The following is a 20,558-nucleotide window of genomic DNA, read 5'->3' as shown; positions in this document are numbered from 1 at the left end:
TAATGTAGCTGTGCTATCCAAAGAACAGGTCACAGTAACCTTAGCTAAGAGCAAAAGAAAAGGAATATTGACTATGTACTGTCTTTATCTAAGGCCAAAAGGAAATGTCAAAGAAAAACATCAAAGTTCAATGGGACATTAATTGGCATTAACAGTGTGGCAGGCCAAATTAAAAAAAAAAAGGCAAACAGGCAAAAACCCAGATCAACTGCACCTCCTTGTGGTGTACAAAAAAAGTGATCAGTTGTTGACACATGGTTGTTTTTTCCTAAATTGAGACAATGAAGTTAATTCTATTTTAATACACTCTAGAAATTACACAAGGAAAAAAGCCCCAAACGCATCTCTTCAGGGATGTATTTCTTGTTCTGTGTCTGTGTACAGGATCCTAAAGCAGATTACTGCAAAAATGACATCAAATTGGGGTCTAAGTATAATTTACTGGCTATTTGCACAGGAATTGGGCAACAAGAGGTATGTTTTTTGAGCAGTATGACTGAATCAAAATCAACAATCAAATACTGTCACTGTTACAGCCCAAAGGCTGGCCACACTTCTACTCTGCTTATTATTGGGCACCATGTCAGGTTCTATTTTTTTTCTTTCCCTTTCTTTTTCCTGCTTTCATATATCTTCTTGTGTTTCCACTATGTCGACAGCCACAGGGGACTGTAGAGCATTTAAGGTTACATTTGGACTCCATACCATCCACAGGATCTTCAAGGATCAAGTACCAGCTGTACTTTGCTCTCACTTAGAGACCATACTCCCTACAGTCATGTTTTTGCTACAGTTTCACCTTCAAAGCTGTGGACAAAAGAAAGATGAAACAAGATGTCTCCAGACAACTTATTTCCTTCCAATGGAGTGCAGAACCTGAGAAATATACAGCAAATGAATTGTTTCCCTGGGGTTTTATGGGAGGATTTTTTAGTTGGAGGACATTTTATGAAGCTAAATATCAAAGATCTGCAAATTTATCGGAAAAAAACAACAAAACTCAACAAACTAAGCCCCTAAATCCCCCCCCCCCCCCCCATTTAAAAAAAAAAAAAGAAAAACAACAAACCACCCCAGCTGCTCTAAAGGGAGATAAAACAACAACAACAACAACAAAAACAAAAAATAGGAGATTTAGGAGCTTTGAAGTTCAACTTTTATGCATCCTGGGGTTGGGAGCAGCTAGGAAGACCACAGTAAATTTATCTGTGTCTTTCTGGTATTTCTGTTCTGTTTGCTTATTTCACTCAAGATTGTACCAATTGCTTTGGTCTCAGAATCTTCTTTAAGAAAATTATCTCCATTTGAGATCATGTGTGTACACAAATGTAGAGAGATTTTAAAATCTGTAATATATTCTTGGTTGTGTAATGTCCTTACTGTCTGGGGTTTTTTTGGCAGTACAAGACAGGTGAAATCTATATCTCTAACATAATTCATAAAGATTTTCTGGAATTAATTTCTGCATTTATAGAAACCTTATTGCATGAAAGTGAGTTCCATGGGCTGAGAAACAAATAAGGAATTCAGAAAGCAGTCCAGGCAGACTATTGTTCTTTCATTATTGTTAAATATTGTTACTTGGAAAAGTAACTTAAAAATGCTGAAACACTTTCTGTATTTCAGAATATTCTTCCTGTTTTTCTGAACCACCACCTTAATTATAAAATACTGTAAAAATATATTCAGAAGGATTTTTCCAGTAGAAGTGAATAATATAACTTCATTTTCAGAAAATGCTTGCATAACATCTATATTCTTTTTGGTCTAGGCTGCTTGCTTTGAAAGTCATCTTTTCTGTCATTTCTCATTCCCTGATAGAAAATCTGAGGGAAGTTTAACTTCCACAAAGAGTATCCATTGAGAACATGGCATAGCACTGGTTGCTTAACATAGAAGGTGGACAAGGGCTTGAGCTTTCTTAAATTATCAACCAGTCTATGTGTCCAAAGTGGGAATGAAATTGCCTAGTATTAAGAAACCTTCAAATAATGTTTGATCTCATAGACACACCATTATTGTCAAATGACAGCCAGAGGATGCCAGTTTTTTGCTATTGGGGGCAATGAGATACAGAGAATGACTTGTTATGTGGAGAGGAAAACATAAGTCCTTGCAGGTAGAGAGGTTCATACTCTTTTGTACCCTCTCATTGTAATTATCCCAAAAGTTTGCCTTAGCACTGGTCACAGAGTGTGAGAGTAATTATTTACACACATTGACACAACTTTGTTCATCCTTCCTGCAGCTGCCCAGAACATCCATGCAACCATCATCAGGCTTCTCAGGAGTTGTGATGAAGGCAAAGCCCCTCATATCTTGCCTAGGCATGAGATTCAACTTGTGATGACCTGACATTGTTTCCAGAAGGATCATGGTGGGGTTTGATACTCCAGTAGGCCTGGAAATGTAGCTTTCACCCTAGCAATCAAGAGAGGAGCTTTCAGTAGAAACACTGTGAGTGACATTTAGGAATGCCTTCATTGAGAGTGGGCTCTTTATTTTGCCAAATTACCGCCTTGCTTTGTAATGATAGAGGCAGCAATGCACTCTCTGTAGCACTTATTTCCACCTTTATGCATGTGCAGTCCCTTGTGTGATCTGGGTAGTGTGAGGAAAACCTGGGTTTGTTAGGCCCTCTGTTTACACTAGAGAATGTTTATACATTAAAGAATCAAACACTTAAATATGTAAAATATTCTGTATTCAGAGTTCATCACACAAAATTTTGGAAGAAGGTAGGTATCATTTCACATTTTGAATATATAATCTTAAATCCACTAGTAACAAGCTAATAAGATTTAAAAAATAACTTCATTTATTTTATGAAAAATCTTCAAAATGAAAAATAAAAGAATTAGAGAGTCACATTTTTCATACTTTGTACAGAATACCCAGTATTTAAAATAATTCATTTTGGTATTTCTCTTCTACAAAAGGAGATGTGTTCCAGTACAACAAATATAGAATAAAGCCCAGAAATTAACTAAATAAAAGTAAATTAAAATAAAAGTAACTAACCTAAATACAAATGGTTAGAACTGGGAGTAGATTCCATGTGCAAGAACCCTACAGTAAAAAGTATTAATGGAGGAGAAGCCAATGATTTAACCTTTTAGATTAAAGAAACCTTCTGGCATTGGGAAGGCAACCTGTGCACTTCAGAAAGCAAAGGAAGGCAACCTGTGCACTTCAGAAAGCAAAGGAAATAAGGTACCTGGGAGATACACTTAGATACACATGCCTGGAATTATCAGGGTTATGTCTAGGGAGCCTTTGTAACCAGGATTCCTATTTATATTAGACTCTTAATTAAAGCAATGGCTGTTTCTTTGCAATTAAAAATTATTCCACCGTAAAAAAGTTATGCACCATGCTAACTAGGACTTGGGCTTTTTTCAGTCTGCATTTCACAGGGCTGTTCAGAGACCTTATTGATGCACATTCTTGAGAGTCTCATCTCATATTCTTATCATTGTTTTTATTGGGACCATATTTTGCAATGAACTTTCCTGATGAATCATCTTTTCTGACAGCCTGGTATCTCTAAACTTATGTTGTTATCAGAGAATATGAAGATATTTTAACTCTATCAACAAAGCAGAGAAAGCTTACAAAGCTGAACTTTCAAAAATTTATGAAAATAGTAGACCAAAGCTTGCAATAAAAAATGTTTGCAGTACCTTTTTTTTTTTTTTTCTTAAATGCCTCAGATTTTTGGGGAGGTCTGTGTCCGGAGTTTTCAATAGTTGTACCTGACAATGACAGATTTAGTTGTGTCTGGTGGAATTTCAATTGCAGTCAGAGAATTGCAGAATAACTTCACTTTGAAAGCACCTCTGGAGGCCAAGCCCAACACTTTACCCAAGGGAGGGCCTGCTGAGGTAGAAAGATCCTGTCTGTCTGAGTTCAGAATATCTCCAAGGATGGAGATTGCACAGCATCTGTGGGAATCTAGTCACTGACTGCTTTACTGTGAAATTTTGTCCTGAAAACTATCTGGAATTTCCTGTGTTCCTGTTGCCTTTCTTCTTCTTGCTGTGCACCCCTGAGAAGGGTCTGGCTCCATTTTCTCTGTGACATCCCATCAGATATCTGAAGGCAGCAGGAGGGTCTCTCCCTAACCTCTTCTTAGTTTGTCCTCGTGGCTCAGGTGCTCCCACCTGTAGCTACCTCAGTAACTCTGTTCTGGGTGTGTTGTAACCTACTTCATGAAAAACGCAGATAAATTAGTCGACAAAAGGCCAGAAGTCAGAGGTTGCAACCAGCCATGCCTACTGCTGCGATAGGGAATTGCTACAGGCCTGAAAGGCTGTGTCAGCTGAACTCACCACTCAAGAATTTCATTGCTTGGTTGCTGTTTAATTATTTATTAGTGTTTATGATTAGCCAAGCCTTGGCTGGATAAGGTTGCTGGTCTTTTGCCAAGCTTTCTGTTCTCTAAATGACATCTGGTGCAATATGAAATGGGAAAGCAGTGGTACTGGGTTATAAGTTAATTATATTTGAACATGTCTCTCCTTCCAAAAATGGATTTTTTCAGTGTGCAGACCTTGGTGGTGGTAAGCCGAGCATAAATTGTATGTGCAAATTAACTCTCATAGCAAATGACTGAGTCTTCCTTTGCTTTGGAAGAAGATTCTCTATGTTTGCCCTAGGTTGAATGTGCATGAGGACATGAGGACCTTACTTAATGAGTGCTAACTCATGAGGTTGAACACTGTTCCAGTCACACTGTCCCAGATGCCTTTTGGATGCAATCATTCAGTGGACATAACTTGTTTTTTGACCATGTTTTGGACATGAAAGAAAAGGGTTGAAAGATTTCAACCATGATTGACAGATCTGTTTGTCTAATCAAAGTTTGTTCCTATCATTTCAGCAGTGGTTTTTCCTGGAAGATTATTCTTTATTTACTATCTGGACAAATGAAAACTGACGAGGGATTCAAACTAGAAGAGCCCACACTCCTCCAGTGGAGGCATACATTTATTATACAGTCAGCGTGACTCCATTAAGGGGGATCTCTGGATTATCAGTAGCAATCTAAATGGCTCCAAATATAAGTGCTGATGGTGGTACTTCAGGCCTAAGGGAACCATCAAATTTGCAATGGCTTTCCTCAAATTGAACAATCTGAACAGCATTTTTTGCCTCTGGTTTAAGAAATGTCAGTCTTGGCAGATTTTTCCATCAGGTGATGGATCAAGGTGTGCTGATGTGTCATTCTTTATTTTTTTAAAAAAGAAAAGATTTTGGTACTTAATGGAATATATGCACATAGACACTGGGTGAATGCTTAGTTTCAAACTCAAGTGGTTACAATGTGAAAGGTACACACTACCAATTCTTTCTCAATGAAGTATAAAAAAACAACATGAGAAGGAGTCGTAGCCTTTCTGAATGTGGGTATTACTGCAGCTGGATGCACACAGGGTCATCCCAGCAGGAATAGGCCATGGTTTAAGCAGGTATCAAGCACACATTGAGATTTTCCTTATGATTTGAAAGGTAGATTTTTTGGTTTAGACTAATTTCTGCCATAAAGGAATACTACAAGCCCAAATTTCACTTGTGCCCAATTTTAAAATCACCCCAAATTCGGTGTCAAGAGGTTAAAACATCTGTTCAAGCAGAACAGCATTCAGATCGAGGGACTGTTCAGATGCTATAGTTTAGGCCATTTTCCTGCCTCTGGTGTCTCTTGGAACACTGACTTCAGCTCACATATGCTGTCCATAGTTGTGTGGCTGCAAAGAATCCCTGTGTCTTTGTAGCTCTGTTTTTGCATATACCCTAAGCCTGTAAAATGACTTATTAAACATTTAGACTAGTGATTCTTGAAAATCAATATTCTTTTAAATACAGAGTAGAAAAAGTGAGAAAATAAACAAAGAAATATGTTAGCCTATATATTAATTCTTACTGTGAGGGAAGGAAAGATTAATATGGCTCACGTGGCTAGAATAATTTTTGTAAAGCAGTATGTTGGTTAGACATGCATCCAGGTGGAGGTGAAGGCTGAACATGGCTCTTACAAGTGTGGTGACATTTAAGTTGAATACATGTAGTAAAGGGAGACAAAATTCCCCATTTGTGGTATTGTGTTCCAAAATTTTGATAGCTCAGTTGCCATTTTCCCTCAGTAAGGTGGCAGTGATATTCTAAAGTAAACCAGCAAGATTTTACACCTTTATGCTGCAATGTTTCTGGTATATCCTGTAAGATATGTATAACTTGCCTTTACTCTGATCTTTATCGACAGAAATGATACTGCACTGATCATGTTGTACTCCCAGCGGGATGAAGGTTCTCATCTAGGTGTCATGAAAAAGATAACAAATCAGACACAGAGGAAAAGGGGTAGAAAAAAGCTAACTGATACAAGCAGAACTTACTTATTGCTACTCAGAAAAGAAAGTATATAGAAGAAATGCAGCACCCAGGACAGATGATGAACATGCACCCAACATGAGTCCTGTGAGGAGAACCTTATTCCATTTTGGTAGCAGTTTAAACCATTCTTTGGAACTCTTTTTATAAAACATACTCTTATGTTGCAAATACCCATCTGAATTACAGTCTGCATGCTCTGTAATTTACTGCTTTCTTCTATGGTTTCTCTGGCATCACCAGCTCCTTCTTTTTTCTCCTCCCCTAAAACTTAGGAGTGGAAGAGTGTTTGAAACTCAGTCTAGTCTCAAACAGCTGCAGATTCTCTAAAGGAACTGACTGTAAATATCAAGGTACAGATTATTTCCATTAATGTAACAAGTCAATATGCCTTCTCACTCAAATCCTGAAAAGGAATTATTTCCTAACAGAGTCTATCCATAAAAGAAGCAGAACACAATTAGGAATAACACATTTTCACTCTCTAAAAATTAATAATCATGGTTTGCAAAGAGAATACAGACTGTAATTAAAATACTGAATTTCTTCAGAGATTAGACTGGGTAAGACTAGATTGTTCATGTAAAGAATTGTGTATATATGCATAATCTATTAATATTTCTACAGTTATTTCATTTTAATAACTTGTTTCTCTGGATAAACTATTAATCATAGTTCTTCAATGTTATATAAGTATATAATTTTACTTGTTGCATGATAGTATACTAATTAAGAAATATTTATTTAAAAATTATTCATTCAGTTAGAAAAAAGGGGGTTTGAGGAGCTTGTGTTTGTTTTATGTTTGTTAAAAATTCTGTAATGGCGTGTTAAGTTTCATGTTTTTCTTACTGAACTGTCATATAATAACAAAAAACTATACATCTAACGTTGCATTTTTTTTGATAAGCAAGATAACACGATGGTAATGAATAGCATTTTCAGCAGCAAGAAGAGCAATAATAATTCATTTAATTTTTAAAACAGGCAAAAAATCAAAGAATAGGTAGTAATCTTTTGGGGGGCAATTGTCTATAGGAACAGACTTGTACTTCTGATGTGCATTTGAGAGTTATACAGTGGAAAAGGTTTCAAGCAAAATGTTCTTTATTTAATGAATATTGTGTCTTGTCAGAAACATCTTCAGATGTGAGGGCAGCTAAAGATTCTTACAAATGTGTTACTGATTGAGGATCTCTTTTTCTCTTTGTGATGCCTGTATTATCTTGCAGTTTTTCACTGATAAAAAATAAAGAAGCAGACAATATCTGCAAGTCCAGCTATTTAAATCTGTAATGTACCTGTACTTAATTGTAGCTTCTGTTTTATTTCCTCTTCCAAAAACATAAAGTTTATATTCACACACAAAACTGTCCTTCCTTTATAACAGCCCTTTTTTTCCCCTGTAGTCTAAAATAACAAAAAAAAAAAATCATAAAAGGAGTTAGATTTTTATTTAAGTCTGAGTGAAGGGTGTAGATTACATTTTTAACTTTATAGCAATATAGAAAGTAAAGGGCACTTCAGGGGCTTCATGCAGTGCATAAGACACCCTCTTAAAGCAGGACAAGTTTCATCAGGCATAAGCAGAATTATAATCAATACTGGCAATAGCTAGGTTTTTCCTTTACTTCTCATAGGAGCATATGTGCGTCCTAGATGGTCTATGTGTGCCAACACATTGTGTTGAACATTCTCAGAATCTATCATTACAGAAACACTTACAGCACTGATGTGCAGTTACAAGATGATAGGGCTGCTTGTATTTGCAGGTGTCTTTGTTGTTATAAAGTGGAAGACAAGTTAGAAAAGGATGAAGAGGCCTCTGGTCCAACCCCTTGGTTGATTACTGGAAACTTGCTGCAACTTGGAGAAGATCCTCGTATAATACTAACAAAATCAGGAGAGAGATATGGAGACATGTTTCAAACAAAGCTGGGATCCATGACAGTGGTAGTTCTTTGTGGCACTGTCGCATTTAAGCAGGCTATAGAAATACAAGGAGAAATCTCTGTTGGAAGATCAGGTCTTTATAGTTTGACTGAAGATGAGGAACGTATGATATTCAGTAAGAAATATAGAGAAGGATGTCATATCAACAAGGAGATTGCAAAAAATACCCTCAGAAAGCTGTCATTGAGAGAGACAAAAACCTCACATGCTCTTGTCTGCTACAAGAACAGACACAGTTCAGAGTTTCAGAGGTCATGAGAGCATTTAGGGAGCTCTCAGAGACAACCGGTAGCTTTGGTCTTGACAGATTCTTCACCAGATGTTTAGCAAGTGTCATCTGTAACCTGTGTTTTGGAAAAAGGTACAACCAAAATGATGGGGAGTTCCTCAGAGTTCTTCAAGTGAGCCATAATGTCATGCAGATCTTGAGTTGTAGCAATGCTGCAGATCATTTCTCTGCTTTTCTTCATCTTCCTGACAATAAACTGAGATGTGTCTTCACTTGTATTTAAAACAAGGAAAAAGTTTCATGAACAAAAATGTTCTGGAATGCTATATCTCCTATGATCAGCTGAGAAGGTTTGTCGTTTCTTAATTCTTCAAGAACCTTTTGATTTCAAATAACAAAAATTACAGGTTATCACTTTTTTTTTTTTTTTTGTCCTTCACCTTTATCAAGGAGTTGTAGGGTTAGGGTAATGAATAATTTACTATCTCCTATTTAAAGTGCACTTTTTATATCTCCTTCCTATGTCAAATTCTGAATAACAAACAAATAATCCACACATTGCTTTGTAGAACTGCATTCAGGATATTACTGATACTCTGCACTATGTGAAGGCCAAAAAAGTCCAAGTGGTGAAGTTATGTTGACAAATGAGCAAATTGTTTCCACTTTCAATGACGTATTTGGGGCAGGTATGCTTATATTTCAGAAAAGTATTCTTATATTTCAGAGAGGTATTCTCTACTACTTTGATGGTTACTGGGGTTTTCAATTTCTTCCCCTATTCTTCCTGCTCTTACTATTAGAAAGCATGAGAAAGTGTATTGGGAGCACCTTAATATTTTAGCATGTTCCAGTAACCTTAAATAGTGAACAAATATCAAACAGAAAAAAGGACAAGTTGTGATAATATATCCTAACAAGAATGATTATTTTACAACTAGTACTGGTGACAATTAATTCCTTTAAATACTTCCTTACCTTTAAAAATAAGTCAAAACTTATTTTAAGCATATAAGTGGAAAAGGCAGAAAAAACAGTGAATGGGTTGAGGGAATAGCAATCTTGGGACTGTAGAGAGATCGTAAAACAGAAAAAGGTTTCAAGTCAAGAAAAGTTGTCCTTCTAAGGACATTAATATTTTTATTATCAACATTTAAAAGCCCGCTTAATCAGCAGCTTTCTTTTCCAAAACCCAAATATCTTCTAATTTTGTCTTTTGTTAAGTCTGTGTAGTTGCTGAAGTATCTCCAAAGCTGCAAGTTGTTAGCGTTTCAACATATGGGATGCATCTCTTCTCTTGTTAAGAAAGCAATATTCACCTTAAGAAAATTCAGAGGAATATACAATACCAAATATTAAAGTCTCCCTGCTTTGTCTACTAATTTGTGCAGCTCGCAGTATAATAGCCACAGTGGCAAAAATTTACGTGTTTTATCTGCAGGCTGAAAGAAGCATGTAGTTCTGAATATTTGGGTCTGATTATACAGCTCAGAAAAGATGTTTAGAATTGGGGTAAACAGAGCTTTTACCTACTAACCCTGCTGACACAAAACAAGGTGACAGTAACACATGTTCTGTTCCTGAAGTCTGTAGACATTTTCCTATAAAGCAGTGCTTACTAATTTCAAAAAGCTCAACTCTTCAATATTACTGTGCAAAGAGGGAAAGCAAAAGGCACACTGAGAAACTGGGGATATCTGGAACCACACAGCTGGATGGTCTGGAGCTAGAAGAAACACCACCACAGAACAAAAGAATATGTTTCATTAAAAAAATTCTGGATTGTTTTTTAACTATCCCACATTAGTTTAGCTCTTGTTTCAGATCTCAGCAGGTACAGATTTTATGAGAGCATGCATTAGGATCCAAACCCAATTCGTTCTTGAAGTTCAAAGTCTATAGGGCCAGTCAGTATTCAGGCTGGACCTCTTTACGCACAAAACATGGGCTAAAAGCCCTGGGTTGTAAACAATGCATGAAATGCACTGATCTGCTTACAGTACTACTAATGACATATGCTTGTAGCTCCTGCTCATGGCAATGAGAATTTCAACTGAAGTTTAGAACAGAACACATGCAGTCTGAAAATTACATGTAACTGGAAAGCTGTTGAAAGTCTGACAGAGGGGTTGATTGTGTTCCTCCATCCTTATTACCCTGTTAGATGTCAAAACTCCTGAGTTTACTATCCAATAACTGTCATATTCAATCAAAATGAAATATACTTGAGGATACATTAATTCACTGTTTGGTTGACATGGGGAAAGGGAAAGATTCAAGCACACTTAGGAGGTCTGGATCCTTCTTACATTGATATCAATGGCATAATTTTCATCTATACTAATGAGAGTGCAATTGCTCATGCTAATGGTTGTTTCTGTGAGATTTTTTCTTAATTTGCAGCTGAAGAAAGTTCAGGGAGGGCAGAGAGGAGTGTGAATTTCCTTTATCGAACCATTAAAGATATAACCTTACATTGTTCTGCATTTGATTTTAACCTGTCTCCATTTAAAAGAGAAGTATCTTCAACTGAAAATGTGAATTTAAAAACTTTGTCTTTTGAAAGATATGATAAAGTAGAAGGCAATTAAATTATGGCAATCCACACAAAATGGCTGGCAAAATTTGCCATGAAAATGGACTGCAGTGTTACTGTGTTGTATTGTTAGCAACTGTTTTTTTAAAGATTGTATGCAGTTTGACTCTTTAGTAAGTTAGTAATATTATGTGTCATGCTATTCATAGTTTAGGATGTAAAGAAATGGTGAAATAAAAATGTTGAGCCATTTTAGTGACAGTTGATGTAAACTGCAGAAGTCTATTGTTATGGTAGTATAATTAATTCCTGAGTATCTGATACAAGTTTTGTTTTAATCTTTTCTTGATTTTTCAATATATTTCTCATTACTAATTCATGAAATTACAATGATTACAAAATATAAAGAAGATATTACAGTCCCTTTTAGTATTATACAGAAGGACAAATTTAATAAATTTGGTTGCTATAGTCTTGCCATAATATTTTTTAAAATATAAGCTGCCAGCTCTTTATATAATATCAAAGTCTATTTTAAACAAAAGAACTCAGTCAATTGCAATCCTCTAAGATCAAGTATGATTTTTACAAGGAATATTTAAATAGCATCTTCATTAATTTATATTTTCATAAATCAAACATAGTTATTCAGTTGATCTCTCTGTACTATAAAATACATTTCAAAAATAAAATACCTCCTTAACATATATCCTTTTACACTGTTTCTATGTACTCCAGTACAATATTTATTATAGCAATTAAAATGACATTTTAAAGCAAAAAAAAAAAAAAAACAAACCAACCCCAAACCTATTGTTTAAGAACTAATAGCTTGTTTTCAATAGAGATAGTTTGTTGTCTTTCCCTGAAGGATGATGCCATTTTAATTAAACATCAAAATCATAAATATGCTTATATCTGGTGTGGCATATAAAGTGCTTATATAAGAGTAGTTCTGTCTTTCTGCATCATGATGAACTTAGCCAAATTATTTGCACGTAACACATACAAACAGGTTTTCTTTTGACTTTTTTGAAATGCCACCAACTGCTCAGCTGTATTGTTAATCATTAGAATTGCAAGTGTAATTTTACTGCAGATGCCATATAGGGATCCATATCAAAGCCCCACTGTACAAGATACTTTTCAGATAGGTCAAAGGCAGGCACTATGACAATTAAATAATTTTTACAGAATAATTGTGATGACACACCTAAGGTAAAACATAATGCTTAATTTTATAGGTTTTGGTACAACTACAACTAGATTGTTCTGGTGTTTAATCTAATTGTCTTTCCCAAAGCCCAGAAAACTATACAGCAGAAAATTGGTAAATGGTCTGAAAAATTTGTCTATCTAAAGATGTTTTACACATAGCTGAGATATGAACTATTTAATTTGAGAAGTTCACTTGGATCTAAGTTTTAAATATGCAGCAAAACAGTCCTTCTGAAACATAAGCCTCATTTTTCTTACAGTCAATGGAGAAAAGTTGGCAGTTTTAAAAGACTCCAGAGGGAAAGCTAATCCACATAAGTGACCTTTTGTGGCTGTGTGGATCTCATCTTCAGTTACAAAAATCTGATTCTTTTTTTTGTATTTATTCTGTAGAAAGATATAAAGGGAATAGTTGACATGAGTAAGGGAGTTAGACTGTGGTCCAGTATTCCACCTGGAACAGAATAACTGAATCCATTCCTACATCCATCCATAATTTCCTTCTCTTCTGGCCACAGACAGATTGGAATTGTGAAGTGGAACATATATTTAGTCTTATTGCCATATAGTTTAAATTGAACTGTATATTTTAAAATTGGACACTCAGTGCCAAAGGTAGAAACCATCGTAGTACAGACTGTCTGCAAAGAAACATTCAGATTTTTGTGGTGATTTATCATTTGTCGTATACTCTGACTTATAGACAGGGAAAAATTACATTTCTTGAGGCAGCCTCTGTGCTACAATTCTGCACTAGTTGTGCCAGATGTTTCTCTATCTGTAGTGCATATGCTGTATGAACACATGTATGTCTCTTTCAGCAGCACTAATCTTTACTTCTGCATACCCAGATGAAAACATTAGGCGGAGGGAGCTACCCAGATTTGAAGACAGGGCTTCCATACCTTGCACAGAAACTCATTTATGAAGTGTTTAGGCATTCATCATATGTGACTTTCATGGTTCTTCATGAGTGATCAGCTAAAGTTTTTGAAACCTTAATATAAAGAACATAGGAATTCTTGAAGATATAACACATTCAGATTTAATAACAACTGTTTTCAGAAGCTGAATACTTAGGTTGTCCTACATTCTGATTATGAGACTAATTTCAGTAGTATAAGAATCTGATTATTCATTTTTTCTTGCACCTCTATCCTACATTTCCTATAGTTGCAACTATGCTACATAAAGTAGATTTTTATATTATTTAAGAAGGCACAATAATAATAGTCTATATTCCGAATGAGATTAAGAAAGATAATATAATTCTTGAATTTACATTTGTCTCTTTGTAAGCAGGCTACACTGTGTAATTTGATATACCAGTTACTTTAGAATTCTGAAAATGCTCAAGCGTGAGGAGGAAGAGAAGCAATAAAAAATTACTTCCACTCAAAATTATTTTTATTTATTTTGAAAATAAATTTCTATAGTTTAAGAAATTGAAAGGAAATTAAATAAATTTCTATTGGAAATTTCATTTGCCAATAACAGCACTTTGCCTACCAAGGACATGTAGAACGAGGTGAGCATGAATACCTCATTCTATTGTTTTCTTCTTCCTTAGTACAACCAAAGACACTATGCTATATGGATATTATATTTCCAGAGATGCCTGTGTTTTCATCAATCAATCAACCATGGCTGTAAACTGGATTTTATTGGATGTTGTATTTAGTCATTATAGCCTTTGGATATTACCAGTGTTGAATATCCAGAACCTTTGCTTTTTCACTGTAGTGATGTTGTTCATCTTAATCAAAAGTGAAAAAATAATAGCTCTATTACTGTAGACATATATTGTATGAATATAATTTGCAATTACTATAAACAAGATCATAGTGATGTACTCTTAAAGATTATGAGACTGGCAAATCATGTCCAGTTGACACTTCTTCTCAAAACCTCAGTATCAGATATTCCACAGTTATTCTTGCCTACCCGCCTGTGCTGGGGTATATGGAAGTTTTCTTATGTTAAAAGAATGAAGCTAGAAAGTTTTATTTTCTGCTTCTTAGAAAAAAAATTCTATTAAGATAAAAACCAGTGCCTCATTACCTAGATTAACCTATCATTCACAGCTCCTATTTTAGTTATTAAGCCTGGATTTTCTTAGAAACCATGTTGGAAGAAAAAATTATTTGGGGATTAATTTAGACTTTACTGAGTTATACATATGTTCTAAAAGTGTAAGTACATTCTAGGGAGTAAAACATTTTTTTATCCTGAACTAGCAGACTGATATTAGATCCTATCACAGGATTATAAAATTAGACAGGATAAACCCCAGTCTTATTATGTTTATTTTTAGAACACTGACTGAACATCAACAGTTTGCAAGGCCAGAAATTATGTCTCTCCCCAAATTTTAGACTAGCAATGAAATCTACGCAGTTTAAAATTTCAGTCTCACTGAGAACATAAATTTCGGTATATTTTGGTCCATTTTTTCACACAGACACACCTATCTTTGCAAATCCCTGACTCCATGAGAAACAAGAGGCTTTTAACCTTTGTATGATATTACCTTTTCTTCTGTGCAAAACTGTTTTAGTTGCACTTTTAGTTTGGTTTTATAATTTAAGGACAAGTTGATAAATGTAGCATCACAGAGAATATTGTATTTTGTCCTGACATTTTTCCGGTTTACTTTTACACAGTGCATAGGAGCTCACTTTCTGCAGCATAAATTGTAGTCCATAAAGAGAAAAGAAAAATAGTCTGAATTCTAAACTTTTAAATGATTACACAAAAGATTGTTAAGCCTTCTTTGTAGAACTTGCCTGTGGCCTGTCCATGGCCTTTGGTAAAATAAGATAATGTAAACAGAAGAAAAATGAGAATGAAATGCATATCTTGCATATGATGTTGTGGATGTGGTCAGATGGTTATGCATTATTATATTAGTATGTAAATACCAAAAGAAACAGCCAGAAGAGCTTCATTTGATGAAGCCTTGTATCTAGGAGAGGCAAAGATACTAAAAAGGACAGAGAGATACTAAAGTCAGCAAAAAATGTAATTGTCACAGTAAGAAGCCCCTAACTTCTCTGGCATTTCCAGAACATTATAGAACTGAGGTATGCTATCTCTTGAAGCACACAAGCAAGTAGTTTCACAAAGAATGTTCTGTTTGTCCCACATGCTTGTGGGACCAGAGAATGGGTTTAACTGCTGATTGCCTCTAGCCAACTTCAAATTGTTGGGTTAAGTTTTGTGTGTTTCAGTGAGTTAAAGATGACTGATAGTGCCAAAACTGAAGATGTGGCTTTTGCCAAAGGGATACTGAAATGAAGGAACAAAGGTATAAAATGGCTGGTGGAAATGAAATGGAGTCAACAGTAGGAACGTGTTAAATAAGGAGAAGGCAAAGAGCTGAGACACTGAAATAATGAGATTGAGACAGAGGCGGTAATGGTGGGAACAAATGGCTTCAATGCTCTCAGTTTGCACAGGTGAAGCTCGGGAGGATGTACCTCTGATACTGCCTTTGAACATACCAAAAATATTACCACAAGCACAAGCATGCAGTAATCTCTTGGGAAGCAGTAATCCTGCTTGCACTGAAGACACAGAGACCTCTGAGGCTGCCCCATCATCCAGATGCTGTGTTTGCTTGGGGATCGAAGTCATACTCCAGTCTCAGCCCATGGCCACACTGCCTACACCAGGGTCAGACCAAGTAGGGTCAGACCTAAGAGAAACCTGTTTCAGTAAACAATATCCAGGTGAAGTCATGTGTTTTCACTAGTGACGGTGACCGTTTCAGTTGAGGGGATTTTTAGTTTAGGTACAGAGATCCATTTCTCTGGGAGATGAATAGTTCTGCCACCAGGCAAAGGCATGTTTTCTGTGGAACATGAGAAGGGATGAAAACTCTGTCAGAAACTTGCCTTTAATGTTTTAAAAATAAGAAATTAAAACCTTCACTCTCTGGAAAACCTGTGTCTGAATTTTGGCAGGAAAAATCATAGACTTTTTCAGATAGATGAGATTTGACAACACTGATATTACTACTCATGTCACAGATAACCTTTCATCCCTCCTTCCCCCTCTTTTTGCAGAATGTATGAGCATAGTGAAAAGGAGACTTTACCTAGCATAAGATTAAAAAACCCAACCTTCTCTAAATTAAAACTCACCTCCCCCATATATTCTGTTAATCTAGCTGACTTTGCATCATGCTGCCTCTATCTTGCATTCCTACTGTGAAGCATCTCCTTTATTTTGTTATTATGATAGCTTTTCCATCACACTATATATGGAATAATATTAAAACACATAAGAAAAGATGAAACTCCAAAACTATAGACCTGAAGCAAACAATAGTCAGAGAGCTGTAAGACTAGGACTGGATTAGAAGTAGAATCTTAATGGTTCCTTTAAAGTAAAATATTCTTTTCTGTTGATTTTCGTGAAAGTTTTTTACATGTGCTCAAATGAGCATATTAGAAATGAATTTGTCTGATGAGATTGAGATTTCCATGTTAGATAAAAGTTAACTCAGGGGCAGATCTCACATGAGGGAGAAAACATCTGAGACTGAAAAGGGTTAATACCTGGAAAACATGAAAGAATTGAAAACTGCACATAGGAGCACTGCTTTTATCTTATATATAACCTGTCTTATGCTGAAGAGAGTCATGTCTGCAAAGCATATCTGTGTTGTAATGATACAGAATATGCCAAATTTTTGTTGGAACAGTAATACCAAGAAAGATATATAAAGTAGTACCAGAGTTTTATCACTAGGATAATGAGAAAGCCATTACCAAGGTGGACAAGCTAACCATCCTAGGAATTGGTTTTGTTCAGGTTAGGTGTCCTGGGGAGATAAGGAGCAGCCCTGAATACACCCTAGATGAGAAATACTGTGTCTCTTGGGTTAGAACAGGGCATAAAGATGCTGGTAAAATCCAGAATGAATGTTTAATTTCTTTCAGCTTTTTTTTTCCTGTAAGAGAGCAAAATTACAAATGCTATGTTATGGTAATGAAGCTCATGGGTTCTTTGTACACTAGTTAATAAATCATGTAACCAAAAGTAAATTTGATTATTAACTGTATAAGTTAGCTACAGACTTTAAAGTTCATTACTAAGCTTATGCAAAATGCAAATTGGGAACCAATACTTTTCTGGTTCAGAACTTTTTTTCTCCATACTACCACTGTCATAAACCAAAATATCAATAATAAAAATGTGTCTCAATTTTTGTTAATAATCTTTCCTTCTGAAAAGACAGAGATTTTGTCTGGTCAAACTTTGTGTAATGAAGGCTTTGTCCTTGTAACTGTCAGAGCTGTTTCTTCTGCCATTGATAGTGGTTTTAGATGGGGTCCAGATTTCTGAAGATTGGTAAAAATAGTATATGTAAAAATGGAAGACAACTCACAGTATTTGCCTCAGGAAACCAAACATTCCTTACCCACTATTTTGGAGAGAACATGACAAACACCTTGAATATGTGGAAATACTGTTCCAGGGTAATACAACACTGTTTTGATACTGACATATTCTTCTGTTTACTCCATGCAGAATCAGTAATGATGAGTTTGCTCCCAGATCTCCTGCCTATATCCTGTCCTATCTCTTCAGGCTTCCGCACTGACAAACAAGAGATGCACACATTGGAAATGCACAGGTTTTGCCTTCATGACTTTCAAACTAGAAATTTTCAAGGGCATGAAAAACCCAGTCAGGCCCATTTTATTCTATGAAAATTCAAAAGGTAATAAACTCCTAACATCCATTTGTGTTTCTGCAAGCCTGCCCTGAATTAGAAAGGTTGGGCTCCTTTCTGAGTAAGGAAAGAACATTTTTCTCAGGAAATCTTCTAAAGTAAACCTGGAAAAAATGTGTGTGCCTGCTTCTCATTTTAACAAGTAGTTTGTAGCTTTGTATCATAAAATCGTCATGAAACAAGCTATTAAACAAATGTTCAGGCAGATTAAATTGCCTATGCATTTACATTTCAGCTGTGATGAAATGGCAGAACCATTTTGTTTCTGTTAGGGAACAGCATTACAGAAAATGATTGATAGAGAGATGCTTAGTTCTGATTTGTAATATAACACTGTATACATCTGTTTTTACTCCAGAGTCAACGGTTTAATCACAGAATCACAGAATCATCTATGTTGGAAAAGACCTTGTAGATCATCCAGTCCAACCATTAACCTAACACTGACCGTTCTCAACTACACCATATCCCTCAGCGCTATGTCAACCCGACTCTTAAACACCTCCAAGGATGGGGACTCCACCACCTCCCTGGGCAGCCCATTCCAATGCCTAACAACCCATTCTGTAAAGAAATGCTTCTGAATAGCCAGTCTAAACCTCCCTGGTACAACTTGAGGCCATTCCCTCTTGTCCTATCGCTTATTACTTGGTTAAAGAGACTCATCCCCAGCTCTCTGCAATCTCCTTTCAGGTAGTTGTAGAGGGCGATGAGGTCTCCCCTCAACCTCCTCTTCTCCACACTAAACAACCCCAGTTCCCTCAGCTGCTCCTCGTATGACCTGTGCTCCAGACCCTTCACCAGCTTCGTTGCCCTTCTTTGGACACGCTCGAGTCATTCAATGTCCTTTTTGTAGTGAGGGGCCCAAAACTGAACACAGTCATCAAGGTGTGGCCTCACCAGTACCGAGTACAGGGGTAAGATCACTTCCCTGTCCCTGCTGGTCACGCTATTGCTGATACAGGCCAGGATGCCATTGGCCTTCTTGGCCACCTGGGCACACTGCTGGCTCATGTTCAGCCGGCTGTCAATCAACACCCCCAGGTCCCTCTCTGACTGGCAGCTCTCCAGCCACTCCTCCCCAAGCCTGTAGCGCTGCTGGGGGTTGTTGTGGCCCAAGTGCAGCACCCGGCATTTGGCCTTAGTGAAACTCCTACAGTTGGCCTTAGCCCATTGCTCCAGCCTGTCCAAATCCCTCTGCAGAGCCTCCCTACCCTCGAGCAGATCAACACTCCCACCCAACTTGGTGTCATCTGCAAACTTACTGAGGGTGCACTCGATCCCCTCGTCTAGATCATCAATAAAGATGTTAAACAGGAGTGGCCCCAAAACCGAGCCCTGGGGGACACCACTCGTGACGGGCTGCCAACTGGATTTAACTCCGTTCACCACAACTCTTTGGGCCCGGCCATCCAGCCAGTTTTTTACCCAGCAAAGCGTGTGCCCATCCAAGCCTCGAGCAGCCAGTTTCGCCAGGAGAATGCTGTGGGAAACAGTGTCAAAGGCCTTACTGAAGTCAAGGTAAACAACATCCACAGCCTTTCCCTCATCCAATAAGCAGGTCGCCCTGTCGTAGAAGGAGATCAGGTTTGTCAAGCAGGACCTGCCTTTCATAAACCCATGCTGACTGGGCCTGATCATCTGGTTGTCCCACATGTGTTGTGTGATGGTACTCAGGATGAGCTGCTCCATCAGCTTCCCGGGCACTGAAGTCAAGCTGACAGGCCTGTAATTTCCCGGATCATCCTTCCGACCCCTCTTATAGATGGGCGTCACACTGGCCAATTTCCAATCTGTCGGGACCTCCCCGGTCAGCCAGGACTGCTGGTAAATGCTGGAAAGCAGCTTGGTGAGAACCCCAGCCAGCTCCTTCAGCACCCTCCGGTGTATCCCGTCTGGTCCCATAGACTTGTGTGTGTCTATGTGATGCAGTAGGTCACTGACTATCTCCTCCTGGAATGCGGGGGGGTCGTTCTCCCAGTCTCTGTCTTCCGGCTGAGGAGTCTGGTTCCCTCAGTACAACTAGTTTTGTTATTAAAGACTGAGGCAAAGAAGGCATTAAGTACCTCAGCCTTTTCTCATCACTCGTTGCCATGTTTTCTCCTGCATCTAGCAGGGAACAGAGGCTCTCCCTGGTCTTTCTTTTGTTGTTGAAATACTTATAGAAACATTTCTCATTATCTTTGACTGCTGATGCCAGATCAGTTTCTAGCTGGGCTTTAGACCTCCTGTTTTCCACCCTGCGTACCCTCACAGCGTCTTTGTAATAACTGTGAGAGGCTAGCCCCTTCTTCCGAAGGCCATAAACTCTCCTTTTCTCCCTGAGTTGCAGCCAAACCTCCCTGTTTAGCCAGGGTGGCCTTCTCTTCCACTGGCTTCTCTTGCAGCACCTGGGGACAGCCTGCTCCTGTCCAATTAAGACTTCCTTCTTAAAGAGTGTCCAGCCTTCCTGGACCCCTATACCCTTCAGGATCATCTCCCAAGGG

General features: G+C 37.3%; 1 protein-coding gene across 1 annotated transcript in view; it reads right to left on the bottom strand.

Annotated features, from left to right (window-relative positions):
- Positions 1-8,788: 8,788 nt before the first annotated feature.
- The window catches only part of LOC141937655 (uncharacterized), a 45,322-nt gene continuing 33,552 nt past the window's right edge, over positions 8,789-20,558 (bottom strand). The window contains exon 15 of the mRNA XM_074855667.1: positions 8,789-8,953. The gene's annotated coding sequence lies outside the window, so the exon portion shown is untranslated. The remainder of the gene's footprint in view (positions 8,954-20,558) is intronic.

Source organism: Strix uralensis, chromosome Z (genome assembly GCF_047716275.1).
Source record: "Strix uralensis isolate ZFMK-TIS-50842 chromosome Z, bStrUra1, whole genome shotgun sequence".
In the NCBI taxonomy this organism is placed as follows: domain Eukaryota; kingdom Metazoa; phylum Chordata; class Aves; order Strigiformes; family Strigidae; genus Strix; species Strix uralensis.
Note: the sequence above shows the minus strand (reverse complement) of the source record. Positions and strands in the feature narration are given on the sequence as shown.